Consider the following 23471-nt stretch of genomic DNA (forward strand, 5'->3'; position numbering starts at 1 on the left):
GGCAAGACTGATAGAGCTGTGTGGGGTAGAATACCGGTAACTTCCAGACAGACTGAGCTGTGAACTGTGTTACACAATACAAGCTAATTAGCTGACAAAGTGCTGAGTTGCATTGCAAAGTGATTTGCTCAGATTCCTCAGGCTGAGTTCTTGGACAGTTTAATTGTCAATAGCATTGCTGGAAAATCTCAGTGAAGGTGAAACTGACCAGAAGGAAGATGAACTTGGAGGATCCGGTTTCAGACAGGGAGTTTAGCTAGCCATAGAAGCATTTCTTGATGAGAGCAGGAGAACTTGCAGGTCTGCCTTAAATGTGGGTCAGCATGGTGACCTTGTTTCAGCAGAGCCTAAATATGTTTCACTGACAAGCATTAGACACACCTTTTTGTTGCAAGTTCTGTTGCCAATGACCTGACCTTGTTGCTCTTTTGAGAGATTTTGCCATTTAAGTATGGGTAACAGTAGGATTGGTATTCATCAACAAAATTGCTGTTAGCTCAGAACAAGAGGATACAAATTACACCCAAGTACTTACAGACTTGCTGTGAATTCTCTGGATGTGTGTGCAGGAAATATTTGTTTCTCACTCTTGTTTCTGAGTTTGTTGTACAAGTTGAAATAAAGGAAAGAACGACAGGATATTTTTTAGTCTACCAGAGGGCAACAATCCAGTAGATATAATTCCTTATGTTGGAAACTAAAACAGTACAACAGGTTTCAATCCAGTTGAATCTCATGTTATGAAACCCAGTGAGTAATTGGTTTGCTAAAACATTTCAGTTAAAGAGGTATAGGTGGAAGAGCTTCTCTATAGCCAACTCTAGGCATAGGCAAACTCGGCACTTGAGATGTTTTGGGACTACAACTCCTATCATCCCTAGTTAACAGGACCACTGGGGTCAGGGATGATGGGAATTGTAGTCCCAAAACATTTCAAGGCCCAAGTTTGCCTATGCGTGGCCAACTTCATAGAAAGCTGAGTGAGTTACAGCTCTCCTCCATCCTTGAACTCCCTATTACTTTACCTATAATTGCTGCCCAGTATTGGAGCACTTTGCATTTGTTTATAGAGGCATGTCACTAATAAGAGTGGCTTTCTCACACGGTTGGCTCACCAACACCACCACTGGCCCAGGAGACATATCAGGCTTACCAAGTAAGTCCGTCCCCACCAGCCTCTCAATTTTGACTACAGTGGCAAACAGAAAACAAGTTAAAATAGAAAAGTATGGGGTGTGTGGAGATCTCTGCCCAGCTCTCACTCACTTTAAGTTGTTGTCTCCGTGATAAACAGATGAGTTACGAGGCAGGCCTTAACCCTCTCCTCAGCTTTTCTGCACACAGCAGTTGAGAAGTGGGTTGTGTGTCCTGTGTGTGTGATAGGGAAGAAGTGAGGAGCCTATGTCTATCCTTTTTTAGTTTACTGGTGTACAACATCACGTTTTCTGTGGATATTTTTGAAAGAATGCACAAGAAGCCTGCATTTAAAATGTCTGTATTCTTTATGCACTCTTTGCATATTCCTCCCCCACATGATGTTTTTATACTTCTGCAAACCTCAGGGTTCCACTGTCTGCCAATATTTCTGTCTTGTGTGGGGGTGCTGTGGTTTTGACTATGCAAGTGTGGGACCTCTCCCCTAAAGATATGGGATAAAATACGTAATGTTTTGTAGCTTGAACCATGCTTTGTGCCCTTCTTTAAATAATTGTTTCTGTGCAGGGTGAGTAATTCTTATCTTTAGACTTCACTGGAGACTTAGTATTGTCAAAGCAGCTAAATCATTGCCTGTGAGCAGCCATGTTTGCTATGGTGATTGTTTGGCAGTATGCCACCAAATGCTGCCCACAGTCGCTGAAAAGCTGACCTTATAACAGCATCAACAGCCTTTTCTCTTGCTTTAGCTGACATATTTGAAGCTCTGGAAACTGTTTTCAAAACAACATACATAATGAAGCATTGTGCTTGTAAGAGCAATTGTGCTTCAGTCTGTCAGGTTATTTTAGGGTTCAGCATCTAGGAAAGGACAGAGCAGAGAAACAGTTGCAGAAGACAGTCACCCGTCTTCAAATTTGTGTAGGGTTTTTCTCGGCAGCATTCAGGTGTCACAATGCATGATGGTTTATTGTATACCATGGCTAATTGTACCAGTTTGCAAGCCTTGGGTTTGTTTGTTTCTCTCCTACCTCTGGTATGAAGGAAAGGAGCAGATTGAACATTTTCACTTTTTTATTAACTGCAGTTCAGTGTTATGTCTGAACCCTAATCAGTGGTTCCTCTTAACCAGAGGTCCTCAAACTATTTCAGCAGGGTGCCGATCCACTGTCTCTCCTGTGTCTTGCGAGCAGTAGGGGCTGGCGGTGGCGAGACGGTGAGTGGCGCACGAAAGGGCTCCAGAAAGGGGCTGCTTTAAATGGCAGCCACTTGAGAGGGGTGCTCAGCCAACCATGGCTCCTGTGTCTTGCGAGCAGCAAGGGCTGGCGACAGCAGAGGGACAATGAGCGGCACACAAAAGTGCTCCTGAGAGGGGCTGGCACCAACAAAGCCCAGCCCCCTTCCTCCTCTAGGCAGGGCGGGGAGAAGCCAGCGCCTCCACCGTGTGAGGAAGAGGGAAAGAACGCGTGTGCAGTGATTCCCAGACCATCCGCAGGCCGGATTTAGAAGGCAATTGGGCCTGATCCAGCCCATGGGCCTTAGCTTGCCAACCCATGCTCTTAACTGTAGTTTGTTGAAACTAACCAGCTCTATACTCTATGGTTTGAAGCTGACATTTAAAAATAAATAAATAAACCAAGCTAACCCATGAATAAAATTAACCACACTTTGTTGTATTCAGATAATTAATGAAAACAGAGGCAAAAGTTTCCAAACTTTTCCTCATGGCTGCACAGTAGCAGGGAGTATGTGAGCCTGAGGCCTGCACATGCTTGTTCCCATCATGATGAACCATGGTTATTGTGACATCTGAAGGCAATTAATAAGAATCAAATAAAAGCTCGCTGAGGTCAACATTGAAAATCAAGGTGGTAGCTCTCAGTCCTTCTTTCCTAACTGTTACATGTATTGAGTCACAATATTGTACATAAAAGGTCATGTGCAATGAAGTGTCAGTGCACATATCTATGCAAACAATGTGAAGAACAGGCAAGGCCCAAGAGCAAGGAACTGTCTCGATGTATCATTTGTAAAATCAACACTTCTGCCTCTTTGCATAATCAAATATGAGCAGGGAGGGGGGAAGTGGATGTAGAAATCATTTTCTAAAGCAAATGGTTTCCCCACCCCCAAGTCCATTATAATGTCTATGATAGTCTGCCGTTTCCAGTCTTCCAAATGCTATAATACAATCAATCAGAACTACTCCAATGTGACCAGCTTAACTTATTTGTAGGATTGTTAGATGCTCCTTAGATAGTTTAAGGAGCTGTCCTTCATTTCAGCTCATTACAGCTCTATCTTTCTCAAAGGTGATCATTCAATTCACAATTCCCTTAGTTCACTATCATTCCATGGAGCCAATCGGCAATTAAGAGTGTTCCTTAATTTGAGAGTCTCATTTTGGTGATGGTGGTTATTGAAGACAATTAACATAGCACTTGAATTTCCAAAGCACATTACAGTCTCCCCCATCCCATTTACATTTCTATTGTTTCTTTTCCCTAGAATACAGTACAGGAATAATGCATTTAAAGCAAGGAAGGTATCCAGAATAAAACATGTGTTTATACTTCTCTGCTGTTTTATGACTACTCCTACCCTTAACTTGGGTGTCTGGAACTCTCTCACTTAGCAGTCCTTATCTTCCTAACCCTCACAACACCACAAGATAAACCACTCTCATTCCCACCTTAGAAGTAGAAGGTTGTGACTAGGAAATAATGAGTTGCCGCTTCATCTGCGGGAAGCGGTTATTGAAAAGCTGTTTTGTTAAATGTTCTGGGCACCACAGTTCAAGAAGGACACTGACAAACTGGAACGTGTCCAGAGGAGGGCAACCAAAATGGTCAAAGGCCTGGAAACGATGCCTTATGAGGAACGGCTAAGGGAGCTGGCCTTTATTTTAGGGAATTGACACCACACTTTCACATTATCTCTAACAAGCCCTTAGAACAAATGAAAATAAAATGAAAAGGCAGAAGAAAATCTAATGAAGTCCTCAATTCCAAAGCAAGACTCATTCAAGACTCAGCAGTTCTTCTAATTCATCCTCATGATTCAAATCACCGCATATCAAAAAGTTAAAGCAACCACCAGTTTGTTGTTCTTTAAATAAATTAATAAAGACACAGACAATGAGGTTCCCGGCCAATTTGTGTTTAAGTACAAAGTTTGCCTTTGTTCTAATTTTTAACATGTGCTTAGTACCGTAGTTTCAGGCTGTGAGCCGCCCTGATATCTATTTGTGGAGGGCAGTAGTAGTAGTATTAGTAATAATAATAATAATAGTAATAGTAATAGTAGTGATATTTTTCACAGGGCATGGAGTGAGAGGGTGATGGCCAGCTGCTGGAATGAATAGGGTAGGTGCTAAATGGTCTGCCTTGCTTTACAACCCCTAGGGACCTTGTTGGTGGGGTGGAGGGGTGAGAGAAAGAGCCCACCCCACCCCCGAAGAAGAAGAAGAAGAAGAAGAAGAAAAGTGAAGGGAAGAGGTTTCCCTTCCCTGAGATAGAGTTGCCCATAACAGGGCACAATTCCAGGGAGAGAGAGAAACCAGGGCAGCTGCTGCTGCTACTCAGGGCTCGGGCTAGATGTAGCTGAACAGGACGGGCAAGGGGACCATACAAGCAGGGCTGCAAACCCAGGAGGAAGAAAGGGGGCAATTCCTTCCTTCCTTCCTTCCTTCCTTCCTTCCTCCCTCCCTCCCTCCCTCCCTCCCTCCCTCCCTCCTCCTCCTCGCGCTCCGCTTCCCCCTCGCCATCGCCTGCCTCCCTCTTCCCACAGGACGGGCAGGCGAGAGAGAGAGAGAGAGAGAGAGAGAGAGAGAGAGAGAGAGAGAGCTGCATGCCTGCCAGCCATATAGTTGGCGGGCACAGCTTCCACCCTAAGCCTCTGCAGGGATCGCTCTCCTCCCGCCGAGGCTTGGGAAGGAAGCTGCACGCCAGCCAGCCATATGGTTGGCAAGGCGCAGCTGGCTGGTGTGCAGGGAAAGGGGAGGCCACCAGCAAAGCCACACAGCTCCCCCACTCGCTTGGGCACCCCTGAGAGGCCGGCACCCTGGCAGAACGCGCCAGTAACACCAATGGGAAAGACGCCTCTGCTTGCATCCATGGGACACTGCTGTGTCCCTTCCCTCCTCTCTGTATTCCCCCCTTTGCCTCCTCAGTCTGCTCCAGAGGGTTGAGGGACCCACTGGAACAGTGTGGGAGGTAGTGAAGAGGGAAATGGCAAAAACTGCCTCCTCCCTCCACTGCAAGTTCCATTCACGGAAGCTTTCCTGGATCCACTCCCCTACTACAAAAGTAGGGACTCCTTCTCTCCACAAGATGCGACTGAATAATCTGGTATAATTAATATACCAGGCTGAAGAACATGGACACTGCTAAGGAAGGATTTGAACTCAGGTCTAAGATCAGCTCTGGTCTAAACTGCCACTTGGACTTACCTTGGATACTACCAAAGTGTTGTGCTGCAAGCTTTTGTATTTCCTTTCCTTGCCTGATTCTAAGCTACACTTGCCTACTTCAGGTAAAATGGGGCAGTGCATCAGTCTATTATGAAATAAGGACAGATGTTCCTATTCCAGCTGTGCCTCCCAGATCCAGTTGCTCATCTCTCACTCATCACTGTGGGGTGAATACCAACTCTGGATGCTGCAGGCTCTGCTATCAATTTGCCAATCCTGGATTTGGCCACTTTAGAGCAGTCCAGACAAGGAAATTGCAGATCCCTCTGTGCTTGTTAGGCAGTTAAAATAATATCCAAGGAACTGTCTCTTCTATTTTGGAATTTATGGTGAGGAGAGCGGCACTGCTGTAACACGGATGGCTTTTATACACAAGGACAGTAAATAATCGTATTATAGGTCATGAATAATTTATGGTTCGTGTCTGTGTGCAGTTTATGCAAGAATTCATACCAAATATTTTCAGCCCTCATTAGACAAAGAGAAGGGGAATAATTCTCAGCACCATACTTGTCTATCATCCTCTAATACAGAGTAGTAACTGAGACTCAATATGTTGTATGGATAACTCTTCTCTCCACATTTATGAGTGTGTGTGCTTCTTATCGGTATTACTGGATGTATCAGTGGCAGGTTTCTCATAGTTAAAGATTATGGCCAGTGCAAAATTAATAATATATATTTTTGATGAATGTAGCCACAACTGGCAATGTAAACCAGCCCTGTTTGTATATATGTACCGTATTTTTTGCTCTATAGGGCGCACTGGACCATAGGGCGCACCTAGGTTTTTTTTTGGGGGGGGGAATAAAGAAAAAAAATCCCCCCCAGCCCCAAAGAGCAAAGAAGCCAAGACAGCCAGCGGGATCCAACCTCGCCGTTGCTCCTGGAGCTTGCTGCTATCCGCAAGCCTTCTGACTCCCGCCGGGCTCCCAAGGCTTGCGGATAGCTGCCCAAAGCCTGGGGTGCGCAGCGCTGCGCTTCCCGGGCTTCGGGCTGCAGGCTGCTATCCACAAGCCTTGGGAGCCTGGCGGGAACTCCTGCCGCGCTCCGAAGGCTTGCGGATAGCTGCCCAAAGCCTGGGGTGCGCAGTGCTGCGCTCCCTGGGCTTTGGACTGCAGGCTGCTATCCGCAAGCCTTCTGAGCCCGGTGGGAGAGGGCCTTTTCAGTGAAGCACCCCAATTATGAAACAACATCCCCAGGGAGGCTTGCTTGGTGCCTGCATTGTAGTATTTTTGTACTAGGTGAGGACTTAGTTATTTTCCTAGGCTTTTAAATTGATACACTTTTAGATACTGGCACAAATTACTTTCCCTGAACTGGATTGAGGGTGTCTTATTTTGATTTGATGCTGTTACATTCTGTTTTATAGGTGGATTTTGGCTTATTTTTATACTAATGTTCATACGTTTTTGAACACCGCTTTTAATGTACGCTCTGTATTTGAGTGTACTTCTATACTGTTTTGTGAACTGCTCCCTGAAAGTGCAGTATGCAGATGCCATACACAAATGCACACACACATATATAATAAGTTAGCATTTTGTGATGTTATAATCTCTGTGCAGCAGTCCCCTAAACATAATATGCTCTGTAGAGAGATACAAAGCAGTATTTTGAGATGCTGGCAATTAATTCAAGTCAATGGCCTTTTCTCTCAATCATCACTGCAGTGATGAGGGGTTCACAAATCTTAACACTGGCTCATTTGGAAGAAAAAGCCATGCATTTGATATGTAATGAAAATGGTTTACCTATGAGACAGAGCTCATGCTTTGCATGCAGGTACCAGGGCTGGTAGATTATCCTTGCCTGAGACATTGCCAGCCAGAGATGAATAGTACTTGACTAGATAGATTTTCTGATCTGATGCTATAATGCAGCTTCATGTGTTTATTGGGCTCTGGCAATGATACTGCTAAGAAGCTAGGGAGATCTTTGACCTTTGGTTGAAAGTTATTTATAATTGAGACATACACACTTTCTCCAGTCATTGCACTCTGCAGGAAAGGGGCTCCTACAGTTAGCATCTCATCAGGCGGCCCACCTTGTACAATGTAGGAATTGGGCCCTTAGTATGGTGGCATCTACCCTTTCATTATGTATTAGACCATGGGCAGGCAAACTAAGGCCCGGGGGCTGGATCCGGCCCAATCGCCTTCTAAATCCGGCCCGCGGACAGTTCGGGAATCAGTATGTTTTTACATGAGTAGAATGTGTCCTTTTATTTAGAATGCATCTCTGGGTTATTTGTGGGGCTTTCCTGGTGTTTTTACATAAGTAGAATGTGTGCTTTTATTTCAAATGCATCTCTGGGTTATTTGTGGGGCATAGGAATTCATTCATCCTCACCACAAAAAATATATTCCGCCCCCCCCCCCCCCAAGGTCTGAGAGACAGTGGACCGGCCCCCTGCTGAAAAAGTTTGCTGACCCCTATATTAGACAAATGCTGTCTCTACTGTCTTTTCAGCACCTATCAACTATCTTCCTTTTTCAACAACCTTTTATAGTGGATATTCTGTTCCCAGTCTGTATTGCATTTGAAATTGTTTTTATGTTTGTTAGAGCCACGGTCGGTCAGAGTGGTAAAGCAAAACTCCTCTGAGCATGCCATGCCCTGGAAGGACTTATTCCCATGAACATGGTGAAGTAGTTTGTAGATGTGGTAGCACAAGGGTGTTAACAATGTTCATAAAGGCATAAACAGATGACTAATGGTCCTTTGCACTTTTGTTCTCTCCAAAGCACAAAAGCATGTTCTGAGGAATAAATTGAGGGACAAAATGTGAACTTTCTCTTCATCCTGTTATAAATATAGAAGAGTTCTAGTATCATTCCAGGACGAGCCTTTGTAAAATCCTTCATTCTAGCTACGAGTTGTACTATTTCAGATGGCGTAAATGGTGAATCTGTCATTGAACACTGCTGCCGTTTTGAAAGCAAGTGACCTGTTTTTTTGCTGTCATTTAGTTAGAACTAGTTTTCATCAATCTTTCATACTAAACTTGCAGCAGCTGGGTGGTACTTTTCTTTCTTCCCCCAAGGGTTGAAGGTTATGCACCATCAGCAACATGGCTTGGTGTTTTTGCATTTGTATTTAGGGTGCATAAAGAAAGGAGGGAAGTTCTCCCTAGTGACACACCTGATTTATTGCTCAATTACTAGAGTGCACCTTATCAGCTCTGTGTGAGGATCTGTGAAAGCCATAGATTTCTTCCTGATGTCTATTAGCAGTGTATCTTCATAACTGCCTTTGCCCCTTTGTGTCTAGGAGCAAGATGTTTGAAAGCTCTTTTAGTGAATGAGTGGGTTGGAGAAAGAGGAACAGGAGCTGCTTCTGATAAATGATACTCTTCTTTATTTTTGATCACTTGCGTTTTGACAATAAAATCCAAGCAAAGCTATAATATTGGCTGCCATTCTCTAATCTCCTTTATTTATATACTGGTTTAGAGAAAAGCTGTTGGTAGTATTAGGAGATGGAATGAGAAGGAACGTGTATTCAACTTGCTTCTGGTTTCCTTCTGTCATGTTCTATACAGTGTAAAGGCTACAACCTATGTGCCTCCTATAGGTATGCACCATAAGATGGTGTTTATCTAAATTATGCTGTCATTTGAAGCTGACAGTGATTTTCATTGCATTTACATCTTCATGCCAATCTAAAATGATTTGGGAGCAACCCAAACCCAAGTTCCACCAGGATGAGTAGGGTTTGGAATAGGTGGGTCTCTGGCTGAGCCTGGGTTCAGTGAGTGCTACAGAGGGTGGAGTATGCCACATCCTGATTCAGTCAGAGAAACGCTGGTATAATTTCTCCATCCTAGCTCAGTTGAAGCCAGCTCAGCCAAGCCTGGGATAAATCTTGAAAAAGGGGTGTAGCAGGGGCAGGATGGGGCAGTGGGAGATTCACCTCTATTCCAAACTCTGTTCTATGTGGTCACATGACCTAGCAACCCATCAGAATTTAGACTGGCAAAAAGGATGCTGTAAATCAAACCCCATTTTAAAGGCTTGTTTTCCCTCTGCCAGGCTCCAGCCAGCTCAGAATTTGGAATAGGGGCAAGTTACACCAGAATTCATCCTGATATAAATTACACCGATGTCCCGTAGTTTGGATTGGTCTGCCCGGATGTAAAATCGAGTAAAAGTTACACACAGTGCAACTGAGTTATAGAAACAGACTGCTTTGGATTAGCAAGATTGTAACCATGTATGTATTTGAATTCCAAGCCATTTATAGTTTTAAAAGGTTGTAGCTTTAAAGTTCTAGCACACCAGAAAAAATGGTTTATGTATGCTACAACGGCCACCTGGATACTGTTAGCCCGAAGGTGGAAAGAGAAAGCAGTCTTGACTAAAGATGATTGGCAAACCAAGTTAATAGACTACGCTGAAATGGCTAAATTAACTGGAAAGCTCAGAAATGAAGATGACAAGAAATTTAAAAATAACCGGAGGACAAAACTGAGGTTGAAGTAAAAGGGATACTTTCTTCATGGAAACTTCCAGAATTTTTTTTCAGTAAAAAGCCTGACATTTCATTAGCCAGTGGCTTCAAGACAGTAGCAGAAGTAGAAAACAATGGCAGGGAACAAGGTGGCGGTGGGAAAATATCCTATCACCATCATATGAAACACACGTACAGTATATTGAGTTCAACCCTGGTGAAATATACTCAGAGTCGCAAAGTGATTTCATGCTCTTTATTCAGCTCATAGTGGTGAGGAGGGAATGAAAGTCCCCTCAAAGTATCTGCTTTATATACAGTATTTACACAATGGGCTGCACGTGATTGGCTAATTCTGGAATTCTCCTGTAGGCCAATCAGGTTGTGGATTCACTTCTATCTGGAGCTGGATTGGGTGGCTCCTGCCAACCAATCATACTGCTGCATTGTTCTGGGACCAATCAGACTGCTGCATTCTGAATCCTATTGTTCTAGGATCAATCAGACTGCTGCATTTTGGATCCTATTGTTCTAGGACCAATCAGACTGCTGCATTTTGGATCCTATTGTTCTAGGATCAATCAGACTGCTGCATTTTGGATCCTATTGTTCTAGGATCAATCAGACTGCTGCATTTTGGATCCTATTGTTCTAGGATCAATCAGACTGCTGCATTCTGAATCCTATTGTTCTAGGATCAATCAGACTGCTGCATTCTGAATCCTATTGTTCTAGGATCAATCAGACTGCTGCATTTTGGATCCTATTGTTCTAGGATCAATCAGACTGCTGCATTTTGGATCCTATTGTTCTAGGACCAATCAGACTGCTGCAGTTTGGATCCTATTCAACTCAGTACATAACACCTGGATAAAACACAAAGCAGCCATTACACCAATCACCATGACTATTACTGATTCTCTGTGGTTGCTAGGCATGAAAAGAGGCTTGAATGGAGATGGTTGATGATGTCACAAAGGCCTAGCTAATCCTCTGAATCTGCAGGAATCTATCTTGACCCCCTTGTTCATTTCCTAGAGTGTGGAGGGAGAGAATGGTCAATTAGGTCTCTTGTGAAGGCTTGCAGGTTCCCAAACACAGCCCATTACCCTCTTCCTCCCCACTCAGCTTCAAGACAATGCTTCTCCTTGTCTGAACCAGGAAATAGATTCATACAAATATGGCATATGCACTTTTGGTATCATTACAGTGGTAAGTACATATTTGATATAGGTATGTTTAATTTTTATGTGCACCAGTCTAAATATCCAGAGCTCAATAACACTTTTCATAGTTGTGATTGGGAAGGAATTTTTCCTAAGTTCGGTGAGTACTGATCCAATGGCTATTGCTTGTTCTTGATTTCCTCTTGAGTATGTGGTGCTGGGATAATTCGCTGTAAAGGTTCTTCCTACTGCAATCTGTAGCATGCTGTGGCTCAGTTGTGTGGGTTGATTTATACAGCCCAGTGGTTTGTTGCTTGGTGCTGCCCTTCACCACAGGGCTGGTTACATTGCCAGTTGTGGCTTTCTAGTTCTACATTCATCAAAAATACGTATTATTAATTTTGCACTGGCCATAATCTTTAACTATGGGAAACCTGCCACTGATACATCCAGTAATACTGATAAGAAGCACACACACTCATAAAAGCAGAGTGAAGAGTTATCCATACAACATATTGAGCCTCGGTTATTACTCTGTTTCAGAGGTTGACAGACAAGTGTGGTGCTGAGAATTATTCTCCTTCTCTAGTAGTTCGAAAGCACACCAATGCAAGTAGATAAATAGGTACCACAGCGGTGAGAAGGTATATGATGTTTCCATGCGCTCTGGCTTCCGTCATGGTGTTCCATTGTGCCCTAAGCAGTTTAACCTTGCTGGCCACATGACCCAGAAAGCTGTCTCCCTTTGCTTAAAGCAAGATGAGCGCTGCACCCCATAGTCACCTTTAACTGGACTTAGACGTCCAGGGGTCCTTTACCTTCTACCTTTTTTTAATGCAACCACTGAGGATGTCTCTCTAGGATGGCATGTCAGCTCAGGAGGCTTTTCGCAGGGTGCCTTCCGGCATGAGGTTTATTGTGTTAGTTTTTCTGTTGATAATGCTAGTACTTCTGGCCGGGTTTCTAATGTTCCTTTTATACTGTGTAACATGCTGTGTTTTGGAACTCTGTCTTTTTTACTGATATACTGCCATGTTGCACTGAATTTAATTCATGCCAGTGGGTGTGATGTGATACAACAGCTGGTCCAGTTGAGCATGTCACCACTCTTTATGAACATGCATGCTTCTGTTCCCATGTGATTTACCCATGAAACCAGTGGGGAAAGAACTGTATGCCAGCATACCACCCCAGGTTTCATCACATGATTCACGGAACTAACAGGGAAAATATGGCACAAACTTCCCATGATTTAATGGGGCTCTAAAGAGACCTTTTCTGAAAGCCATTAAAGCAGAAATGAATGCTAAACTTCTGCAAGACTCCACCTGATTTTCAGAACTCGTTTTTACATAGTTTGTCTTATTAAAGTACAGGGGACAAGCTATGGTAGCCCGACCTGTTCAGGCCTCGTAGATCCAAACCAGCACGCTGAATTTCACCGGTCTGTGGACTTTGCAAAATGTAGAAGTATTTTAAACCAATTATTATGGACCAAATATAGCTGATGTAGAAAAATTCCATGATTGAAGCTATATAATCAGATTTATAAGAAGGTGTAGTGCCTGCAAGATATTATTCCTGGCACTGCTGTAGACTTAAATGCATTTGAATGTGTTGCCTCTTTGCCACTAACTCTTATGTAAAATATTCCTTTATCTGATGCATATTTAGGGCATTCCTACCTTCCTGTGGAGCCTTCATCTTTAGAGGCAAGGTCCTTGATCTGTTTCATTAAGCATCTTTTCACCACAGTTGAATGATCTGTCATACTCCGGTTAGTCATGGTTGTTTGGCGCTGTGATGCTTTCTGATCTGCATAGTTTCAGAAACGGAACAGATTTCCTAATGACCACTGCAGAGGAAAGAAAAGCAAAATGAGTAGGGGTGCCAGGATTCTGTCATATCTTACAGAAATGCTTCATTAGTGTCCCAAGCTCTTTTTGTGTCCCTTTCTAGTTATAATTAAGCTGTTTTAATTGTCTGTTTCACAACTGTATGGCTTTATTATTTTGCCCTTAAGTTCCTTGAAGTGGAAAAGGCAAAAATGAAAAGAAAAGAAACCCATTGATTGAAAGTGCTTTGAAGGGTATAAAGATTTCTAGGATTGTGTTTGTGTGATACAAAATAATAATCATCATAATAATTATTAACATTATTGTTTACCAGCTGTAATAATCACACATTGTGAATATATCTGGTAATTGTGAGTTCATCCATCTTGCAGAAATATAGAGGCATTGCATGATGCATTTACTTGGAAGCTAAAATTGGATGAATATAATATTGAATTTGCCTTATAAATGGGTAGCTCAGTGCCAGAGACAGCACTCCTAGAAATATGGGTAATTAAACTTTGGAGTGCCTTTCAAGGGAACTGTTTAAAAAAACAAAAGAAACCGATCAATTTTGTAGGCTTCTATTTTCAGATAGTTGTACTTTAACTATCACAGAAGACTTCTGTAATTATTAATACTTCTATATTAAGAGTTGCATTTTTGCCAGTGATTGAGAATTGGAATGGACCTCTTTGTATTAATTGCATGTGAGTTTGAGTAAATGTGCCCAATTTATACAGGGAAATGTGACTGTAAGGTGAAAATGTTTTGAAATGCTTTGAGGAAGCACTTCTTTACAGAAAATACTATCATTTTCAATGAAATAATGAAGTGAAATGAAAATTCAATGAAATAATTTGTTTCATTTTAATGAAAAAAATCAACATGTGGTGGGAGCACTCTGTGTGTGTGTGTGTGTGTGTGTGTGTGTGTGTGTGTGTCATCTCCAACTCCTCGGATGATTCCATTAATGGTGTATCTGAAAATTTTTACACATCACTTGGGAAAACAGGCGAACTAATATAGTGTATTGGAAAAAGCAAAGATCACCAGTGTTGAACCAATAATTCTTCAACATCAACTTCGTTGGACTGGTCATATTGTGCAGATGCCTGATGATTGTCTTCCAAAGCAACTACTCTATTCCAAACTTAAAAATGGAAAGCGTAATGCTGGTGGTCAACAAAAGAGGTTTAAAGTCTGTCTCAAGGCAAATCTAAAAAAAATGTAGTATATACACTGACAACTGAGAAACACTGGCCTGCAAGCGCTCCAGTTGGAGAACAGCCTTTACCAAAGGTGTCATGGGCTTTGAAGACACTCAAACTCAGGACGCAAGGGAGAAATGTGCTAGGAGGAAGGCACGCTTGGCAAATCCATGCTTCAGCTCCTGCCCGGAAACCAGTGTCCCCACTGTGGAAGGATGTGTGGATCCAGAATTGGCCTCCACAGTCACTTACGGACTCATTGTTAAAACCATGTTTATGGAGGACAATCTTACTCGGCTACGAGTGATCACCAAAGAAGAAGGAGGTGTGTGACAGGGAGAGGGAGAGAGAGAGAAATGGAAACCCCCCAAAGAGTTGTGGGGTATTTTACTTCCTGCTATACTGGGCACAAGCCAACTGAAGTTAAGCAAATATAAGCCCTACTGAATAGAAGGCGTTGTTAAACATGTGATTGACCTTGCCATTGAAATGGGCAGGATATAAACATTCTTAGCTTTAGTAGGATTGCACCCCCTAAAATTATCCATAGTCTCCATCGTTAGACTTCTCACAAATCTTTTTGCAAGATTATTATATTCATCTTGATGCCCCCATCACCATCTTATTCTCATTTCTCATGCTAATAGCAGAAGGGCACAGTAATGAGAGCACATTTTAATCACTGACCAGTAGTGGTTCATATATTTCATTATGTCTCTCCTTTTGGCATTGTACAAAAATAGATTTTACTTTTATTGAATGATTTAAAATGCATATTACCAAAAGATATTTATGAGAAGAGGATCCGCTGCATTTCAGTAATTCCAGTTTTATAAAGCAGGGGATTTTTGGACAGCTAATTAATTGCTTATATTTTCTTAATATAAACTTTTTCTGCCTGTTTCGAGTTTATTACCTTAATGGAAAGGCTGCACAAAGGAATAAATTCTACCCAAGAGTATAAAATATCTGGAAGGGCACCTATGGGGGGGTATCTGTGCTCAAAAGAAAAAAAGAAAAAGAAAGAAAAGGAAAACACTGAGAAAGCAGCATTACAAGGAAAGGGGAGTAATTAATCACATATAATTTTAAAATTAGTGCTATTGGGCTTTGCCTTAGAAAATCCAGTTGCTTTTGCTAGTTCCATTTAAAAAAGAAGCGCAGAGCTCACTTTATAACCAGAATCACTCATCACATACTGTGAATCATCACACATCGGGTCAAGCTACTGCCCAACAGGGGACCCTAGGTGGGAGGCTCAAGTGGTGCTTGGTACTTAAACTGGACATTCAGAGTAATCTTTTGCCACCTACACTCTGCATTACCAATTCTGTCTTGAGTGGTGTTAATAATAGAATGAGGCAGGCCCTTCAGATTTATGTTAAAATGCTTGCTAAAATGTTGGTTACATTCCAATATTTTATTTCAGGATTAGAGGTCATTTCATGCTACAAGGGTGTGTGTGTGTGGGTGTGGGTGTGTGGGTGTGTGTGTACTGAAGGCTTTTTTGATATAAAGCATAATAAAACTAATGGAAAATATTGAACGTCTTCAGAAATCAGATTAATCTAACTTGGCACCATAAGCACTGCAGTATGCCAATAAGGAATGGATAATTATTGTATACGGGAAGCATATCCAATGTAGTTGTTGTCACATTTGCATTTGGGACTATGAAATATGTTTCTAATGTATTTTAAGCTACACAGGAAAAGATTAATAGCAGGCTTTACATTTCTCTTATGTGACTTTTTATCTGGGAAATATGGTTGACAGATTTATATATGAATTACCCTAGGCACTAATAATAATAAGCTATATTTAAATACATAAATATGTAAATATTTATCAATAATGTTTTTATTGATGTATTGATTATATTTTCTGGCAAATAAAAGGGTGGAGATTTTGGCAAACAGACACATTTATAGTCTTCATAAAACTATAAAATCTTTATTTAGGTCATGTCACCACTAAACCTTATCCCTTACGGGTTACTCACCTGCCTCAGAGCCCTCCATTTTCTGCAGAAACATACCCAACTCCCTGAACCATTCCTCATAAAGCTTAGTTTCCAGACCCTTGATCATCTTGGTCACCCTCCTTTGCACACATTCCGGCCTGTCAACGTTCTTCTTAAACTGTGACACTCAGAACTGGACACAGTACTCCAGGTGTGGTCTGAGAAAGGCAGAATAGAGCAGTACCATTACTTCCTTTGATCTGGACCCTATACTTCTGTTAATGCAGCCTAGAAAAGCATCTTTTTATTTTCCCTTTATTATGTAAATAAGGAAATGATCGCCTTTGGGATTCGAGTTGCCCTGTGGCCTTACAAGGTATTCTTGCATAACCTCACCGCAGCAAAATTTCCATTCTAATTAGAGATTGCTAACTGCAAAGCCAGTTCATCATTTTATGACCAGGAATGTACTGTGCTTTGCACAGTGCAATGCTATTTTTGATACATTTTGCTTGTTGGTTCTAGATCCAGAAAAGCTGCTAGCTTTTGTTGGATCAACATCTATTGGAGAAAGGATTTGCAGGCTCCAAAGTTGCTAAGAATTAATCATTAGGAATAAAACACCCATTGAGTCACATTCTGACAGCCAGCAGACAAAACTCTGTTTTCTTAATATTGTTGTATTTTGCATCACAAAACCATCAAATAACATTGCATAAGAAACAAATACCCTTTCTAAGATTGTTACTGTATATAGTTTAACTTCACTGTTTTAAGGATACGTTAATGACATGCTTTCTTTTTAAAAAACAAACAAACAAGGAATGCTTCTACCTTAAAATGGGGGAATTATTTTCATCTTGAATACGGCTGAATTGAATTAGGTTGAATTATTTAGATCAACATACTTACTATTTTGGTTTACTAAAATACAGTCTTGATAAGGGAAAGGCCTGCCAAACTACCCATGAAAGACACCTAAGTCAGTTTTTACTCCTTGCATACCAGAACAGGCATAAATTATTCAAGCAGTAGCTCTATTCATCTTTTCCTTATCAGACCATCTGTAGAGAGTTAGCAGGTGCTACATTTGGAGCTTTGCTTCTACTTTGAATGGCCACCCTGCACTCTAATTTGCAGAATATGGAAGTTTTGTGTTGTACTGAGTATTTGCAAAACACAAGTCTCATTCTGCACCCCCATGGTTTGTTTTGCAAAACAACAAGAAATACTGCTATGCAAAACATCTGTAGACTTTTTTTTGCTGTTGACACAGGTGACCTTCTTTTCATATTCTCCTAGGCTTTAAAAATATTTTTATATTTGCATTTTCTGTTTTCTTGACCTCATTAAATGTAGACATGAAAGGCAATAAAATTAATCATGTGACTTCCTTGGGAAATGTACTTTGCTTGCAACTTGTGTGTATAAGTCCACTGACAGTCTTAATCAAAGGATTTATGAATAAGCTTTTCACAAGAGAGCCAGAATTCATGTAGGCTGCAGTCTTATACCCACTTACTTGGGAGTAAGCCATACTGAACTCTGTACGATAGACATGGATTTGCAGTACAACGTTTTCTTGGCCTGAGGAAGCTTTGCTATTTTGGGAGGTTCTTTATTCTATTAGTTGTATACATTTTGCAATTGTGTATTGTTGTTAAAGGTAGATATGGAAATGTTAAGTAAATATTTGAGTTGTTTGGATCAGAAAGTGATTATTTTGTCCAAGAAATTATAGTTGCGCTGTTAAAATTGGTGAGCCATCTGTTGCAGAATATGAGCACTGATTGCAAAGTGTTTTGCAGGTATCCCTTGCCACACATGCTAATTCAGCAAGTCCAGTGGCTCACACAAGGGGAAGTCTCATTTTCTCCCCCAGACTCATCATTTTTGTGTCTTCAGTATAGGAACCAAATCTGGAAGATGAGCAGTCTGAAAACTGAATAATATTTCAGAACTTCAGCCCTGACAATAATCACTGTCAATTAATTCTGTTTTTTAATATTGAATTTTTGCCACCTATCTATTTTCTTAGCATGGGGGCCTCATGCCCAATTATATGTTACGTTATGGATTCTCCATAAAACAGGAGGCTGCCAGTGTGGCCCCCCTGGGTGCACAAGACCCTGCAGAGGCCTCCCCTGGTGCCCCCAGTGTCCCCTTGCCTCACTGAAATTAGACTTTGAAAGAAGCATCCTCTTGTAGTTACTATAATAGGTTGTGTTGTGTGCTTGTTTGCAGTATATGTGTGGTTCTCATCTGTTTGCAAATGTGCCCACAGGCCCAAAAATGTTGGCAACCCCTGAGGGGGTAGAACAACATTGCCCTCCGGATGTTTTGGACTACCACTTCCCAGCAGCTGGGGCAAATGGAGGACAGTGAAGGGGCTAAGGTTGCTATGGAAGAATCTTGTATTACTTTACCAAAGGCAGATCATAATTGGATTATTTCTGGTCACCCATACCCCAATCCTTTGCAAATAATGTGACATAAGCTCTGTAATTGTTTTTCACTCTTGGTTTTTCTGTTGGCTATACAACATAAAAAACATTTTATTTGGCTATACAAAAAATATATATCTCAAAATATGTTTGTTTGTTTTTAAAGAATCTTGTATTATAACTTCTGGTAGTTACAATATAGAGTAGCCATCTTGGCTACTATGGTTATTTATATTTGATCTACCACTGTACTGTTTGGCGTGATCATCATCTAGAGGGCTGTTTTGTAGCTTATTCTGGGACAAGAGTGAACATACAGAGAATTCTGTCTTAGGGTATAGTTTGTTTCCCTTTATAATCTTTGGATTCCTTATAGCTAAGTGATTTTAAGCAATGAGTGGCAATTTTATATGATAAGATGTCATTTAACTGTATTGACTAAAAGCACTTGAATGCTCATTTTACTTTTTTTACATTTTGCTGCCTACATTAATCCAGATCAGTCGGTACTAGAAGTAAATGGAGATCAGATAGGCTATGCAACCATAAGGAAAGCACCCTGACTCTTAACTAGGTGGGCGGAAGGGGAGAAAACAAGTTTTTGTCAGTCTTTTGTATTGCAGCAGCTGGATTCACTGTTGCTATAGCAACACACCACATGATAAGGTGTATTAGATTGCTCTGCTCTGAGCACAAGAGAGAGAATGATCACTAAAGTTAAAGGTTACTTTGGAGTTCCTTGCTTATAAATGTTTATGGGCAAATGGTCCAGCTCCAAAGAGCAGAATTAGTGCTGTGTTGCTGTTTTAAACAATAGGCTCAGGTAAGCTAAACACTGATCATTTTTGTCTCATAATTTTACTTCTTCCTAGTGAAAATACAGGACTCTATTTTGGTTCTTGTGTTTTGCAGATGTATTTATTTGTTGATTTCATAAAGTTTGTAAGCTTCAGAAAATGAAGACAGATGTTCCAGTTTTAAGTGAATCTTAAAATCTGAATCACATAAAGCACCAGGTTTCGTTTATTGTAGCTTCTGCTAGGTTTTCTGGGTACTTCACACTCTTTGAAATTCTAACTTATTGAATAGTGGTTCAAAACAGCTGCCATGTTACTGGTCCAAATGAATGCTTCACTTTTAACCTTTGCAGGAGTTTATCAATATGAATTCAATCTTGCTTTTGCAAATGTTTTTTTTTTAAAAAAATGTTGTTTTATACATACATTATAATTGGCATACAGACAGACACTTGTTTAATTATTGGATTAAAAATATTGTTTAGTGGTGATGGTATACTTGCAGAAAATTGTTTCTCAGAGCAGTTGGTTAGTACAACATGGCTGGAAAGGGTTAGGCAGATAGTCCTACTATGAGTTTTCAACAGATTATTTTTCCAGTTCTTGGACAGTCATAATCAAAACATGATTACGAGATACTTACATTCAGAAAAGACCAGTCCCTGGAGAGCAAGTCCCAGGATTTCCCCTTGGCTTGCGAAATTTAAGTACCAGCATGTGTTAGAGTACTTTCTGACATCACTAGCAATTACTCAATACAGGTACAGCACAACCACTAGTCATGTTTGCTCAGGAGTTTCTAATTGTATTCAGAAGGGGTTAATTCCAAGTCTGCATATGTTTTGTAGCCTTGCCCTTTTTGAATTAAATTTAATGTGTTCTGCAGTTCTCAAGGGAAGATGTCAACAGGTACTTTATGATGTATCTGTAAGATTTGTATATGTAGTTCTGAAACAGCTATTTGAGACGTTATTTGTTTTATTGCCTATTAGTGCAGATGTTTCTTGGGGAAAGTTTCTTCCTTTGTTGGGGCAAGAATATTATTTTTAGTCTATCTCAAAATGTACATGTTTTCTTGTTAATAATAATGGGGGCCCTGTGGGTAATGACTACTTTTGCCTTGGGTCTAAAAAAGCATGCAAAATCTGTTAAGATTAATGTGCTAAATGTCATCTGGATTATCCCTGAGCATATATATTTACCAGGATTTTAGTATTAGGAATAGATTCTCTGATATGTATTAGCTGCTCCTTATTGTATGTTTTTGTCTGACTTAAAACAAATAAACCTGAACTGCACTGAGCATCCGTTCTAATTGTGCTGCTGCGGTACAAAGATATAAAGAAAAGCACAGCGAATTATAAAGTAAAATGTTTTCAGTATTAAACCATTCATCTCAGGTTAGGCAGGTATAAAATGCTAATGACATTGGATTAAATAGTTTAATCAGATCTATTGTTCAAGTGCAATGAAGAGACTTTTTGCAAACTTTGGGCTTATCCATACTTACTTTTGCCTCACCCTTTCAAGGCAGAGGTCTGCACTTTAACGCTGCATGTCCAAGTGTTTGTGGGGGTGGGTTGCCCCCAATTTTCCCTGCAAAAACCTGCTCTTTAAAGCCAAATTATAGCAAACACCAATTCCAATTGTCCATGGATGGATGTTTGCTCCAACTGAGCTTTAAAGAGTGGGTTTTCATGGGGAAAGCTTGGGGCAACAACAACAAACGCTCAGACATAAAATGTTAAAAGCGGGGATTTCTGCCTCGAAAGAGCAAGGCAAAAGGTAAGTGTGGATAAACCCTTACTTTCCTTGAAAGAGTCAGGGAAATAACTTTCATGTTTAAATATTGCAGGATAAACCCAATCCAAGGAAATGAACTTCACTAACAGTTATTATTGAACAGTGGCTTTTGCTACCATTATATAGCTGTATATGTGTATTCACATAGATAAACCTCCATATTGCCAAAACTAGAGTGGAAGCAGCTACAGAAGAGAATTGTCATGCTCTTAAGTTCTCCCCATATCAAGGTGGGAAGTTGAATGGCTTTTCAGTGATCATGGTGTCTCGCATCAACCACAGATAATTAAGCCAAATCTTCCATCCATTCCAATATAATTAAGCTTCATTATCCACCTATTGCATTAGTGCTTTCCATTTTTCTTCCTCTGAACACCCTAACATTCTGTGTCTCAACATCTCTCAGCCGTAGACTGAATTCATAAACTTGTCTATTCTACCTGACTGCTTTATAGAGCAGACCTTCCCAACCTTGAGTCCTCAGATATTGTTCTGCTGCAAGTTGGCATTGCAGGTGGGGTATAATGAGAGTCATACTCGGATAACATCTGGAGATCCAAGGTTGGGAAATGCTGTTTTTCCCACCCTCTTCAGGGGCAGAAGTGAGAGCTGCTTGTATAAAATAATGCTGTGATGTTCCCCAGTTAAAATAAGTGAAGACAGGCGTTTTTGTCTTTGATATTCATTCAGGATCTAGAATCTGCATCTCTAGAAAACAGGAAGCTTAACTTTTCTTATATCTGTAGGCTTAACTGCCATCAAAATTCCTTAAGTTGATAGGAGTTCCTTTTCCCAGTCTCTTTTGAACAAAAATGGCTTGGTCTTTGTACCAGGGTTCCATTTAGATCAAATATAACCCCTGTTCTAAAAACCTGCATTGGTTGCCAGACCTAATTCAAGGCACTCGCATTAGAGTTTATTGCCCTAAACGACTTATGCCCCCAATATATGAAAAGCTGCCTCCTTGCTTGCAGACCCTCTCGGATGCCACATTTGGCAGAAAGGGACCTCTTGAAGATTGGGTGGTAGAGGTCTGAGACCATAGCTGGCAACCTTCCCTTTTTTTGCGGGAAATTCCCTTATTCCAGTGCCGTTTCCCGCTGCTTCCTGCTGCTGTCCCGGATTGTTAGATATCCCGTAGACTGTCCCCGGGACAGGTAAGGCTGCTGATCCCTTATTTTTGAAGCTTCTGATCCCTTATTTTCAAATCTGAAAGTTGACAGCTATGTCTGAGAGGGAGCATTATCTGAGGCAACCCTTAAGTTGTGGAAGTCCCTCCCCACAGAGGTGCAACTGACAACTTCATTATCATACCTCTATACCCTTTCCTTTGAAATGTGACATGTACACTTTAAGGACCCACCCTTTTTGTGATTGTATTTTTTAACTGTAGGTTTTAAAACTGTTTTAAACTTTATTTTAAATTGTTACAACCCACCCTGGGACCTTAGGGTGAAGGGTGGGTAATTAGTTAAAATAACATGGATGATGAAGAAGAAGAAGATAAATCTTGAAAGCTCACAAGTTCTTGTCATGACGTTTTGGTATTTTAATATTCTAACTTGGAAACTTCCATGCTTCTGTGTATGTAGAGATTCTTTCAATATGTAGAATCTACCATGTTAGTGGGACACCAGTTTCATTTATATTCTGATGGTACTCAACCACCATCTCTCCAAGGCCAAAATAGCCTTTCAAAGCTTTCTTACAACAATAAAACAAAAATTAATTTAGAGACAACAGAGGAGATGACCAGCAATAAAAATAAAAAGCAGGAAGCATCCAACAGTAGCAGTAAAAACATTCCGGGGGGGTTGTTTAATATTGATCCCACTATATCTTCATTGTGCAGTTTTATATATATTATATCTGGGACAACTATTAAAGTTATTGGACACAGGGTGAAATAAGGCATTTCAAACCCTGTGATTCCTTTGTAATGTAGAAGGGAGGGAATGTGGATTGGGAGTGCTTCAGCCTTTACAGACCACCAATATATCTCCTGCAAGGGTCCTCCTCATCCCTGTATTCACACTGAGCTGGATCCATTGTACAACTCTTTTCCGTCTCCTCTATTGCCCCCCCCCCCCATACCCACTGAACAGTTTATTCTACTGAACACTATGGACTGTGCCTTACAGGGCTACAAAGGAATGGTGGAATTGCTGAAAAAC

General features: G+C 40.9%; 1 protein-coding gene and 1 long non-coding RNA gene across 25 annotated transcripts in view; one reads left to right on the forward strand and one right to left on the reverse strand.

Moving 5' to 3' along the window:
* LOC307219513 overlaps positions 1-16361 on the reverse strand; it is a 75226-nt gene extending 58865 nt beyond the window's left edge. Inside the window, exons 1-3 of the long non-coding RNA XR_013840460.1 lie at positions 16329-16361; positions 15207-15285; positions 12930-13099 (exon numbers count right to left, since the gene is read on the reverse strand). This is a non-coding gene — a long non-coding RNA (uncharacterized lncRNA). The remainder of the gene's footprint in view (positions 1-12929; positions 13100-15206; positions 15286-16328) is intronic.
* The window catches only part of DTNA (dystrobrevin alpha), a 185145-nt gene that overhangs the window by 62908 nt on the left and 98766 nt on the right, over positions 1-23471 (forward strand). For 2 of the 24 annotated variants that reach the window (XM_079982640.1, XM_079982637.1), the window contains exon 1: positions 11104-11290. The exons of the other annotated variants lie outside the window; for them this stretch is intronic. The gene's annotated coding sequence lies outside the window, so the exon portion shown is untranslated. Of the gene's footprint in view, positions 1-11103; positions 11291-23471 lie in introns of those variants that run through there. 24 annotated transcript variants of the gene reach the window in all.

Source organism: Podarcis cretensis, assembly GCF_951804945.1.
Source record: "Podarcis cretensis genome assembly, chromosome: 7".
Taxonomy (NCBI): domain Eukaryota; kingdom Metazoa; phylum Chordata; class Lepidosauria; order Squamata; family Lacertidae; genus Podarcis; species Podarcis cretensis.